Source organism: Myodes glareolus, chromosome 7, assembly GCF_982192425.1.
Source record: "Myodes glareolus chromosome 7, mMyoGla1.1, whole genome shotgun sequence".
NCBI lineage: Eukaryota > Metazoa > Chordata > Mammalia > Rodentia > Cricetidae > Myodes > Myodes glareolus.
This window is the reverse complement of record NC_142032.1, coordinates 77,117,429-77,129,592: the sequence shown is the minus strand read 5'-3', so window position 1 is coordinate 77,129,592 and position 12,164 is coordinate 77,117,429.

Genomic DNA, 12,164 nt, shown 5'->3' with positions numbered 1-12,164 from the left:
ATTTTGCATTTGTTACCACAGCACAGACGTGGGACTTGGAGGACAGCTCGCGGTTCTCTCCTTATACCACGTGGGTCCTTAAGATTTAATTCTTTATTAGCTTTATGGTTCTCGGTGCAATATAGTATATCTATTTTTGGTATTAACATTAGGATTATATGTAACAATCTGCTACGTCCTTGAGTATATAACCTCAAGAATGACGTCTTTTCTTTCTGATCTACTGAGTGATGAACCTCCAGAATCCAAGCCTGGACCTTCTCGTGACCCTGTAGGTCAGACAGGGTCCACATTTTCTGAGTTCAGTTCCCAGGACCCACACTGATTTCAACAGCTGTTAAGCCCTGATATTAAAGGATCAAAACTGATGGTTGGGGTGGCGCACACCTTTAATCCCAGCACTCGAGAGGCAGAGGCAGGTGGATCTCTGTGATGAGTTCAAGGCCAGCCTGGTCTACAGAGTGAGTTCCAGGACAGCCAGAGTTGTTACCCAAAGAAATCCTGTCTCATAAAACCAATTAATTAATTAATTAAAGGACTGAGGTCTCAAAGAGGGAAAACGAAAAAAGGGTCCATTAAAGGGACATGGTCAAGGAAAGAAAAATCTACTCCCCTAGCTCTTGGCTATGGCTCTCACTGGCTGAGAGCCAAGAATTCATATAGGTATGGTATTAGTAATAATATATAGAATGAGTATTAATATTAGTGTAGTAAGTGTATTAGTGTAGCATGAATATAATATTAATATAGTATTAGTATTAATATGAATATGAGTATAGTATTAGCATGAATATATTAGTATTTGTTGTAAAAAAGCTGCCTGTTTGTTCCCGACTGCTCAGCCCCGAAATAACCACATAGAAACTATATTATTTGCATTACTGTTTGGGCAATAGCTTAAGTGTATTTCTGGCTAACTCCTATGTCTTAATTTAACCTACTTTCATTAATCTGGGTATTGCCACAAGGCTGTGGCTTACCAACAAAGTTTCAGCATGTCTGTCTCTGGCAGCTCCATGACTTCTCCCTGACTCTGCCTCCTTTCTCCCAGCATTCAGTTTAGTTTGCCCCACCTAGCTCTACTCTACCCTACCACAGGCCTAAGGCAGTTTCATTATTAACTAATGGTATTCACAGCATACAGAGGGGAATCCCACATCCAGTATTAGAATCAGAGTCTTGCCTACGTATATGTCTGTGCACCACATGTGTGCCTGGTGCCATTGCAGTCCAGATGAGGACATCAGGTCCCCTGGAACTGGAGTCACAGACGGCTGTGCCAGTGTTCTTTAACCACTGTGCCATCTCTCAGCTCCTAAGAGTCAAGAATTTTGACTTCCAAGTCCTCTTGTAAGGGCTCTTCCGCCTTCTCTGAGAATTTTCAGAAACAACGTTAAAACAGCTAGTGATTCATGGTTTAAGTCAAAACACGTCCTTGTGTCCTATTACATTCTGTGCTATATGACAAGACAGCATGACCCTTGACAACCCCTTCGAGATTCAGCTGATGGAGTGCTTGCCTAACATGCACAAAGCTATGGCGTCATTCCCTAATGCCACATGAGCTGGCTGTGGTGACCCGTGTCTGCAATTCCAGCACTTGGAAGGTTGAGACAAGAGTCTCCTAAGTTTTAACTTAAGTCATCTGCAGCTCCATAGCCTGGGCTGCACGAAACCCTGTCTTTAAAAAGCAAACAAGGGCTGAGAGACACATCAGCAGCTAAGAGTACCTTCTGGGGGACCCAGAGTTTGGTTCACATCAGGCATCTCCCAGCTGCAACTCTGGGTCCAGGGGATCTGACGCCCCCTTCTGACCTCCATGGGCAGTCCCATGTATCATACAATCACACTCTCATAAATGAAAATAAATCTTTTTAAAAAAGAGGGAGGCTCATTTCAGCCAGTGACAATCAATGGACATCTCTAAGGACATCTGTCACAAGTGCCACAAGACAGGGGCAAGAAAAATCCTCCCACAGGAAGCAGAGTGCATGCTGGGATAGCCTGCTGTCAACGCTAAGATTGCTCCCACAGCATATATACACAGTCCAAGTTTTAGGAGTATCCAGCACCTTGAGAATGTGTGTAAGAACTTCTTCTGGGACTCTGAGTGCTGAACCAGCAAATCAAGGATCACTGAGGTTGATGATGGACAATGCATCCAATGAGGACCCTGGTGGAGAACTGCATGGTGCAAACATTACTAACAGCGGTATAGTCCCACTGTGTACTGCCCCTTGGCTGCAGGAAGGAGCTCCTGAGGAGGAAGAGATTTTAAACAAAACTGATCAAAGAAAATTCAAATGAAAATAGTGAAAGGAAAAAGAAGGCCTTCGGCAGGAAGTAGTTTTCTCCTCGTCCAGACTTCTAGAGGAGCATCGCAGGGCATGCTTCCGGCCTCAAGACTGAGCCTGTGTGGTAGAGCAGGATTCATGGCCTCAAGACTGAGCCGGTGTGGTAGAGCAGGCGTCATCGTCTCAGGACTGGGCTGTGTGCTAGAGCAGAAGGCAATGTGCTAGAGGGCAAGGAGCTGGAGTTCTACGTGCGCAAGATCAAATCCCAGAAAGGCAAGTTAGTCATTCTCACAGCTCATGTAATAAAGGTGTCTATTGCTCTGTGTAACAAAGAGGAGAGGCAGTGAGCAGGGTGGCTCACACCTTTAACACCAGCCCCCAGGAGGCAGGGCTGATGGATCTCTGTGAGTTTAAGGCCATTTTGGTTTACAAAAGGAGTTCCAGGACAGAGAAAGACCCTATCTGAAAATCAAAATCCCAAACAAATTATGCCCAAATAAATGTATTGCCAAACAATGGCAGATCTGTTTCCTGTTTAGAAAAAGCCTTTTCTACTTCCTTTTTAAACACAACAGGCCGATGGGTACAGAACAGCAGAGTCTTGTCACAAAGACCGCCCGAGTACTCCATTTTCAGTTCGCCTTCAACAGCTCCAATAAATACACAAGGCTCACAAGCAAAAGTGGCTTTGCCAGGTTGGCGATGGGGCCACTCTGTTCCCATCTCCTTGTCCCCCCAGCTCGAGTGTGTGGCAGCCTAGTTTTTCACCTTCTGCTCCTCCCTTATCTTAAGTTCAGCTACCTCAGACACCCTGGCTTCAGTCCACTCCAGGATTCACCGCCCTGCCCCCGCCTCCTCCGCTCTCCACTCCACCCCACACCTCAGCTGCCTTCCTCTACTGTGGTTCTGATTACCCTGCTGTAATTTGTCTGTTTACATGAAGGACTCCTCCACTAAACTAAACTCATATTAGGCATGTCTGAGTCACCTGTGCATTGCCAATATAAACGAAGGCATCACATCTGGCCCAGAGTAGTCGATGCCATAAATGATTGTTGAGTGAGTAGGCGAGGCAGGGTTTTTGAGCTGACACGTACTCCTGAGACTTTGCTCAGCCCTCGCCCCTGGTCTCTTCCCAGGTATGTGTCTCTCTTCCTCAAGGTTCCTTGTAATGCATTCTCTGCATTGCAGGACTCTGGTCAAGCTGTCAAGCTGGAAGTGGGCAGAAACACCTCACGGAAATGGTATTATGAAGAGCCAGGGACTGCAGTTCTTTACTTCTACAAAACCTTAGGAGCACTAGTTTCTGTACACAGATGCTAACAAGACCAACTGTGTGTGTGTGTGTGTGTGTGTGTGTGTGTGTGTGTGTAATGAAAACGACAGTCACAACTTGGGGCATCACTCAAACTAGGCAAGCATTCCGCCACTGAGTTATACCCTAGCCGAGGCCAACCAAGTTCTGTCAACTCCCTGGCACAGGCCTAGTAGCGTGGAAGTCTGAATAATTTTTTAAAGAGTTCATTTGCCAAGCGGTGGTGGCGCATGCCTTTAATCTGCCTTTAACACTCAGAAGGCAGAAGCAGGTGGATTTCTGTGAGTTCAAGGCCAGCCTGGTCTACAGAACGATTTCCATGACAACCAGGGCTATACAGAGAAGCCCTGTCTTAAAAAGCAGAGAGACAGAGAGACAGACACACACACACACACACAGAGAGAGAGAGAGAGAGAGAGAGAGAGAGAGAGAGAGAGAGGAGAGATCACCTAAAGAGGTCTGTCAGTCACCTAGATAGGAAAATGCCCCTCGGAAAAGATGGTCTTTATCACATTTTATCAAGCCTGGACTTGAATGAAATATTGTCCAGCAATCTCTGTCTCCCTGTTTGTTTTAGCAAAGGTGGCAGGCTATAGCCCGCACCCCCACACATACACTCTGCCCAGGCCCCTCACGCTGCATAGTGAAACACAGTGAGAGCGGTTTTCCCTTCTGCGCCCTTTTGGCCACTGTGTACCCTCCTCTCCTGAAGGTGCCCCCACTTCACCCTGTGTAAAGTGAGGGTCTCCTGCTCCAGAGGGTTCACGGGTTCACGAAGGGCAGACACAAGCAGATAATTCTTCACAGCACAGGGACCTGCTCAGGCACAGCCATGCACAGCACAGGGCTGACCCTGCCTGTGAGCGGGAAGGGCGCCCACAGATGCCAAAGAGTGAGAGAATTTCAGCCGAGTCAGAACACCAAGAATTCCTGTGTTCTCACACCTTGTCATCCAATTAGTATGTTTAACTCCCCCTTTCCAGAAGCAGGGCGTCTCTGCCTGGACACTGCCCTGTTCTCCTCTTCCTCCCAGTTCCTTGGTGGGATTAATCCAGATATTTGCCTCTTGGTGACCATTTGACTCCCCCAACAGACCCCCTCACTCTGTTTGGTCTATGTAGGTATGCCACAGAGACTCCCTCCGCCACTGTGGTAATTTCTGGAATTTTGCCTACTTGCACTGAACCCACCAGTTAGCAATCCCAGAAAATCTGCTTGGCTGACACAAAGGCTCCTGTAAGGGCTTTTAGTGTAGCAGTCTCTGTCAGTGCCTGCTCACCGTGCTGCCTCTTCCCGTTGGCCCTCTTTTCTCTGGGAGCTATATGGATTTTAAAGATTGCTTCTGTAATGTCATTGGCTTTGTTCTGCTGCCTCCCCCACACCTCTCCTGACACATGGGAGCCCAGCTCTTCTCACTGCCCAGGGAGAGTGGACACTTGGGGTCAGACGAGAGTAAATCAAGACAGAAAAAAAAAGGAGGCTGAAGTTCTCTCCTGTCACTTTGGACCAATTACTGAAAATGTCAGCCTGCTTTGTGTTAGTAAAAGAAGGAAAAAGGCTGAGGCTTGGGCTCAGTGGCGCTCGCCTGCCATGCACAAGGCCCTGCTTAAAAGAGTCTACATCACAGGACTGAGGGAAATACACAGGGGTGCCTAGGAATCTGTTAGGGACATGGACTCACACTTGGTTCCAGTTGTGAGCAGTAAGAAAGGTCAGTGTTGGGGACAAGGAGCAACATGTCTTCCTGCTGTGGGGAGCATCCAGAGATGGAGTCCTCACCTGGTCACAAGACGGAAGGAAGGTGGGTGCCATGGTCAAGGTAGAGGATGTGTGAGGAAGGTGTGGCTGGAAGATAAGGCTGCACATACTGGAGTGAGAGAAGGAAGCAATTCTCTGTCAGACCAGTCTTAGAGGAGCCAGAATGGGGTCTGAGAAGATAGTCATCTGTGCTGGGTTCCATACAGCTTATGAGTTCCAGGGAAATGAGGTGTGTGCACAATGGGCCAAACAGTGAAGTAGAACAGGCTCAGAGCCCGGGGAATTTGATGACCAGTTAAAGACAACCCTAGAAGACAGCAAGGCAGACACTGTGTGGTGACAGAATTCTCCAGAGCTCAGCCCTGGCTTTATTCCCATGGATAGCAGGAAGATCCAGGCTGGGGCTGGAGCTATTTGCTAGGCTAGTCTCTACTACAGAGCAAAGGGTAAGAAAATACAGGGGGTCCCTGCACTCTCTCACTGGAGGCCCAAATGTTTCACGTGATTGGCAGGTCTGACAGGAAATCAGCAGCAGAGGGGGCATTTGAAGTTATTGGATCTAGGTTCTGTTTTCTCAAGATCAGAGGGCTCAATCCTAAAACCAGAAGAGTGGCAGGTGACACAGGATAAACGCTCCTCCCAGACAGACCACTGGACCCCTCCACGCCTCAGTCTCCAACTATAAGACATGGAATCCCCCCGCTTGCTGGCTTTAATGTGAGCCTGCCTTTGCTCCTCCTTGCCATCAGGCTGTGCCTTTCAGAGGACACCAGGGCAGGGGCCTTACTGACTTCTGCACAGGAAGAACTCAGGGCTGGTCACATTTTCCTCTGTCTACTGAAATGCAAAGCACTTTCTGCCACCCTTGTGTGTGAAGGTCTCAGCTTTCCTCGTGTTGCCGTCTGAACCACAAGCTCTCTCCTTATGTTCACAGTTTCTGTCTCATCACCAGGGGTGCAAAGTGAGGCCCAGGCACACCATACTCAGCAGTGAACTGAGCTAGATAGGATCTAGGTGTGCAAGGAGGAATTGTAAGACAGATCCAGGCATGGTGTTGCATGCTTATAATCACAGCACTTGGGAAATAGAGGCAGGAAGATCAGGAGTTCAAGGTCATTTCTAGCTGACTAGCAAGTTCAAGACCAGCCTGGGCTACCTTAGAGCATGTTCCTAAATATACATAAAACAAAACTAAAGTATAATACAGACAGAGAAGAAAAAATGGAAAGGAAAGAGAAACAGATGCTCAAGGTTTAGCCCTAATGGAAGGCACGGACAAGCCAATAGCCAGAGTCTTCGTGAAGGATTCCTTACTCCCACACCAGCTATCAAATCTCCTCTTACATGAGTCTGGTGGTTACTCTGTGTAGGGGCTGGAGACATGTGGGAACTGTTGTTGATGGGAAGGAAGAGTTCTAAGTAAACAGTTGAAACTGAGTCAGCCTAATTGTTATAAATGTGCTCACTCACAGGGCCTCCAAGGCACCATAGAGTCAAGCAATTCTACTCCCAGGCACGTGCCCAAGTGTCTTAGTTACTTTTCTATTGCTGTGAAGAGATACCATAACCAAGGGAACTTAGAGAAGAAGGAGGCTTTTGAGCTTGTTGGGAATTCATGGTTTCAGAGGTGAGTCCCTGACCATCACAGTAAGGAGCATGGCAGCAGGCAGGCATGGCTCTGGAGCAGGAGCTGAGAGCTCATATCTGATCCCCAAGTGGGAGGCAGAAACAGAGAACTAACGAAGAATGGTGTGGACTTTGGAAAACTCAAAGTCCACTCCCAATGATACACCTCCCCCAACAAGGCCACACTTCCTAATCCTTCCCAAACAGTTCCACCAACCAAGGGCCAAGTATTCAAATCTATGAACCAATAGGAGCTGTTCTCATTCAAACCAGTACACCAAGGTAAATTGAAAGTACGTCTACACAAAGACATGCCCATGGATTTTCACTGCAGGACTCATGATAGTAAGGAAGAGCAAATCGCTCACATGTCCATCAAACAGTGACTAGATAAACAAAATGGTATCGTATAATAGAATATTCTATAAAAATAAAAACAAATAAAATGGGGCTGTAGGAATAGATCAGTGAGTGGTTAAAAGCACTTCCTGAGTTTGATTCCCAAGACTAACCCAGGCAGTTCACAACTAGCTCTGTAACTCCAAGTTTAGAAGCTCTCACTCCCTCTTCTGGCCTCTTTGGGTACTACACTCACAGGCACACGCAGAGGTACAAGAGAGAGACATAAACACATACACACACAGGCACAAAGACACACACGTATGCATGCACTCACAGGCTTGCACACATATGTGCACACATACAGGCACTCACACATGTACACACCCAGAAAGACAAGCAGAGAGAATTAAAAATAAAGGAATGAAATGGAAGAAGAAAGAGCTCATACATACTACAGAATGAATGAATCTTGAAAAGATTTTGTCAGTTAAAAAAAAAAAAAGCCAGTGTTAAAGGATTACATATCCTATGATTCCCTTTGTACAGAATACCCAGCACAGACAGAAAAATCCAGAGAGGCAGAAAGTGAAAACAGAGTGTCCAACTCTGGCTGGCCTGTAACTGGTTATGTAGAACAGGCTGGTCTTGAACTCATGGAGATCTGCCTGTTTCTGCCTTGGAGCATTGAGATTAAAGGTGTATGCCAATATGCCAACATACCTAACATCATTATTCTTTCTTTTTGTTTATTTGTTTTTTGAGACAGGGTCTCCCTATGTAGCTCTGGCTGACCTAGAACTCTCTATGTAGACCAGGCTGGCCTCAGATGTACAAAGATCCACCTGGCCTGCCTCCCAAGTGCTGGGATTAAAGGTGTGCCCTGCTATGTATGGCCCGTTATTCTTTCTACTACTCCCCTTCTCCCACCAAACCCAGATCCCTTGATGCATTTAGTTAGGATTGCCTGTGTGAACATGGGGAGGGAGCTGAGATTATTCACTCAAGCAAGGGCTATTTACCAGTGGGTTCCATCATTGAAACTATAACTGCCCCTCACCCGCCACCATTAACTGCTTATAGTTTCTCAGGGAGGGGTGGGGCTTCATGACCCCCACCCATGCATGATGGAGTGAACGGCCCCAGTCTTAGGCAGGTTAACTGCTGCTGATCTGAGCTAAGGGGTGCAACAGCCTTGTCACACCTGGAATACAGCCTCCACATCCTACCGTTTCTTAAACTTTTTCTCTCCGTGCAAGTTCCCTGCGCCTGGGAGGAGGGTATGACACAGGTGTCCTGTTTAGGGCCGATCACTCCACCATCATTAATTCTTAGCGCTCTGATTGGTTATGAGTCCTGCATTAACTGCTGCCTACTGCAGGGAAAAGCTTTCCTGACCAAAACTGAAGGATGTACTAATTTGTGTACAAACATAAATATTGAGAAGACACCACATCCTTTAGCAAGACAGCAGCAATAGGCTCCCTATAGGACCAGTGAGCTCTCCAGTCTGGAGCTTTTGACCAAGCTTACGGTGCCGTTGTTTTATCTTGGTTAGCGGTGGGGCCCCTCCACTTGCCCTCTCAATGCTGAAACCTCATCTGGATTAAACCTGTGCAGACCCTGATATGATGTCACAGTCTGTGAGGACATATGTGTATCAGCCCTGTTGTGTCTGTCCGGAAGCCACTGTTTCCTTGGCAACGTCCATCATTTCTGGCTCCTACCATCTTTTCACCTCCTCTCCCGAATTGATCTCCAAGTCCTGAGGGGAAGGGTTTGGTGAAAATGTCTCATTTATTTAGGATGGAGTATTCCAAAGTCTCTCATTCTCTGCACACTGTCCAGTTGTGGGTCCCTGTGTTAATTCTCATCTGCTGTAAGAAGCAGCTTCTCTGAGGATGGTTGAGCGAGTCGCTGTTCTATGCTACAGCAAATGTCATTAGGGGTCGTTTTACTGCCATGGTCCTTTAGCAGAACAATAAATAGTACTTTGTTTTTCCCAAGGCCTATCTAGTCTCAGGTTCTTGACTTTCTGCAGCGTCAGGCATGGATTCTGTTTCTCAGAGTGGACCTCAATTCCAATGAGAGTGGTTGGTTACTCCCACAACGTTTGTGCCACCATTACGCTGCATGTCTTGAAGGCAGGTCACTGTTGCAGGTCTCAGGTTTTGTAGCTGGGTTGCTGGTTACCTTTCTCCTCTGGTAGCATACAGTGAACCTTCCAGAAGCATGAACACTAGTCAGGAGGTGTGAAGGCTCTAGGCAGGCACCAGCTTGGCTTCTCAGTGTTGAATGAGATATTTAAACGTTATCTTCAGTAATTGGGCCTTAGCATCAGTTTATAGAGAACAGCCAACAGTCTTTGGAAATAGCCTGAGGTGTTTGGGGTTGCCATGAGATCCCTTTGGCCCACCATTCTTTTCATGTATCACAAATACATATATACAAACGTGCACACACCACAGGCCACAACCACCACACTGGAGATCTGCAGTGTCCCCAGGTGAGGAGAAGCAGAGATGGGGAGTCTGAGGTCAGGGAGGCCTGAGAAGCTTCCAGAATTGGTCAACCATTCTTCCCTCCAGTTCCAGGGGATTTAACCTATTCTTCTGACCTCTGCACACACCAGGTACTCACGTGGGGGCACAGACATACATGTAGGCAAAACGATTATACACATAAATAATAAATGAATAAACTGCTTGGTGGGGAAGGCTTAAGGATGGGGAGAGAGACTAAGGGAGAGAGAGCTTGATCGGCACACCTCCTATGAATGAAGGAAAGTATGCTGCACTCTATTAATATATATACATACATACATATATATATATATATATATATAAAATTTATACCTGTCAGTGGGGCTAAACATGCCGCTCAGTATAGAGTTCTTGCCTAATTGCAGAGACTTGTGGGTTTGAACCCCAACCCAATAAAACAACAACCAAACCCAAAAATCAAAAGAGTTGCCAGTCAGAATGGTGCACACTCATGATCTTAGCATGGAGGAGGTTGAGGCAGGAGATGATAAGTTCAAGACCAGCCAGGACTACATATTACAATCCTACCTCAGAACACCAGCAAAACAAAGCAAATGTCAATTAAAAAAAACATAAGGAAATACCAAACAGCTGTGTATGTGTGCGTGCGCACATGTGGCACACAGAGATGAGGGAGGAAGCTCGGGTGTCCTCAGGTACCCTCTGCCTGTCTCTGTCCCCCACCATACCTGAACTAAAAACTCCCTCACCCCAAATCACTGTTTCTCTGAAACAGCACACGCGGCTTTAGAAGTCCTGGTCTAGAGGTTTCCAAGGAAACAAGATGGAATGGGCTGCAGGAAATCTGCCTTCGGTTTATTGTCTGGAGTCAGAGTGAGGCACTCTGGTCTCTGCAGTATTCAGTTAGGGTGCTCATGTCACCAAGACACCCCCATGCTCAAGACAATTCTAACCTCCCTAGAGGTCAGTCAGTCTGAGTCATGCCAAAAAGTCCTGGGTTCATGCCAGGCGGAACACTTCTGGGGACCCTGGCGGCAGCAAGTCACATAGCTGTAAAGTGGTTCAAAGGACTGAACTAGCTCCAGTTCAGACACCCCCAGGTTCTGAACCCCGCATTGGCTCAGATCCTCTTGCAGACAAGCCTGCAAGGGTCCAGCAGCAAATACATGCTATCCTCAAGTCCAGCCCCCTGCCCAGTTTCTGGGTCCTTTCCCCACACCTGCCAAGAAGTATTAAGCATGTTCTTTCTTTTTGAAAAAATGCATTTTGTTTATTTATTTTGTGTGTGGGGGGGCATGTACACATGTAGAGGTCAGAGGTCTGCTTGAACGGGTGCGTTCTCTTTTTCCACAATGTGGGTTCCACGAATGAAATTCAGCTTGACTGACTTGGTAGCAGGTGCCTCTACCCACCGGGTCACCTCACCAGCCCCAACACAGCCTTCCTTCCTTCCTTCCTTCCTTCCTTCCTTCCTTCCTTCCTTCCTTCCTTTCTCTTTCCTTTCTCCCTTTCATTCTTCTTGGAATGGAATCTCCCTGTGTAGCTCTTGTTGACCTAGAATTCTCTACGTAAATCAGATTGGCCTTGAACTCGAGGTATCCACCCAGATCTGCCTCCCAAGTGCTAGGTGCATGCTATCACATCCGACCTATATTTTCCTTTTTTTTCCATAGGTGTTTTGCCTGCATGCTTGTCTGTGCTCCATTTATGCGCTTGGTGCCCAAGGAGGCCAGAAGGGGGCATCTGATCCCTTGAAACTGGAGTTACAGCAGCTGTGAGTTCTGCAACCACTGAGCCACCTCTCCAGTCCAGACTACAGTTTCTCTAAGATTTACTTTCTTTTTAATTATGTGTATGTGTGCGTCTGTGTGTGCAGGTGCCTGAGAGGCCAGAGATGGTGCCTGGAAGTAGCATTACAGGCAACCGTGAGTTGCTCAACACGGCTGTGTCTTCTGCAAGAGCAGCAAGTGCTCTTAAATACTGAATTATCTATCCAAGCCCCAAGCACAATGTTTTCTTTGGCGCATCCATCTCCGACAAAATTGGGGGAAGAGCCTCGGTTTGATCAAGCTGTCACATGCGGCTGGAGCCTAGAGAGATGTGGGGGTCCTTTAAGTCCTCTTCTGCTTTGGAAACATCACATACATGACATTGTGTGTGTCATAGGGTCGGGCACTGGCCACTGAAAACTCAAGTCTGGAAAGACTAACCCATACTGAGTAGCAGTAGGCAGGCTGCCCCCGCACATACTCAGCTCAGCGAATTGCTTTTTCCGGGGAGCATCGGAAAGCTGGTACTTCCTGTTTCTCCTGCTGGGGCCTCTGAGCT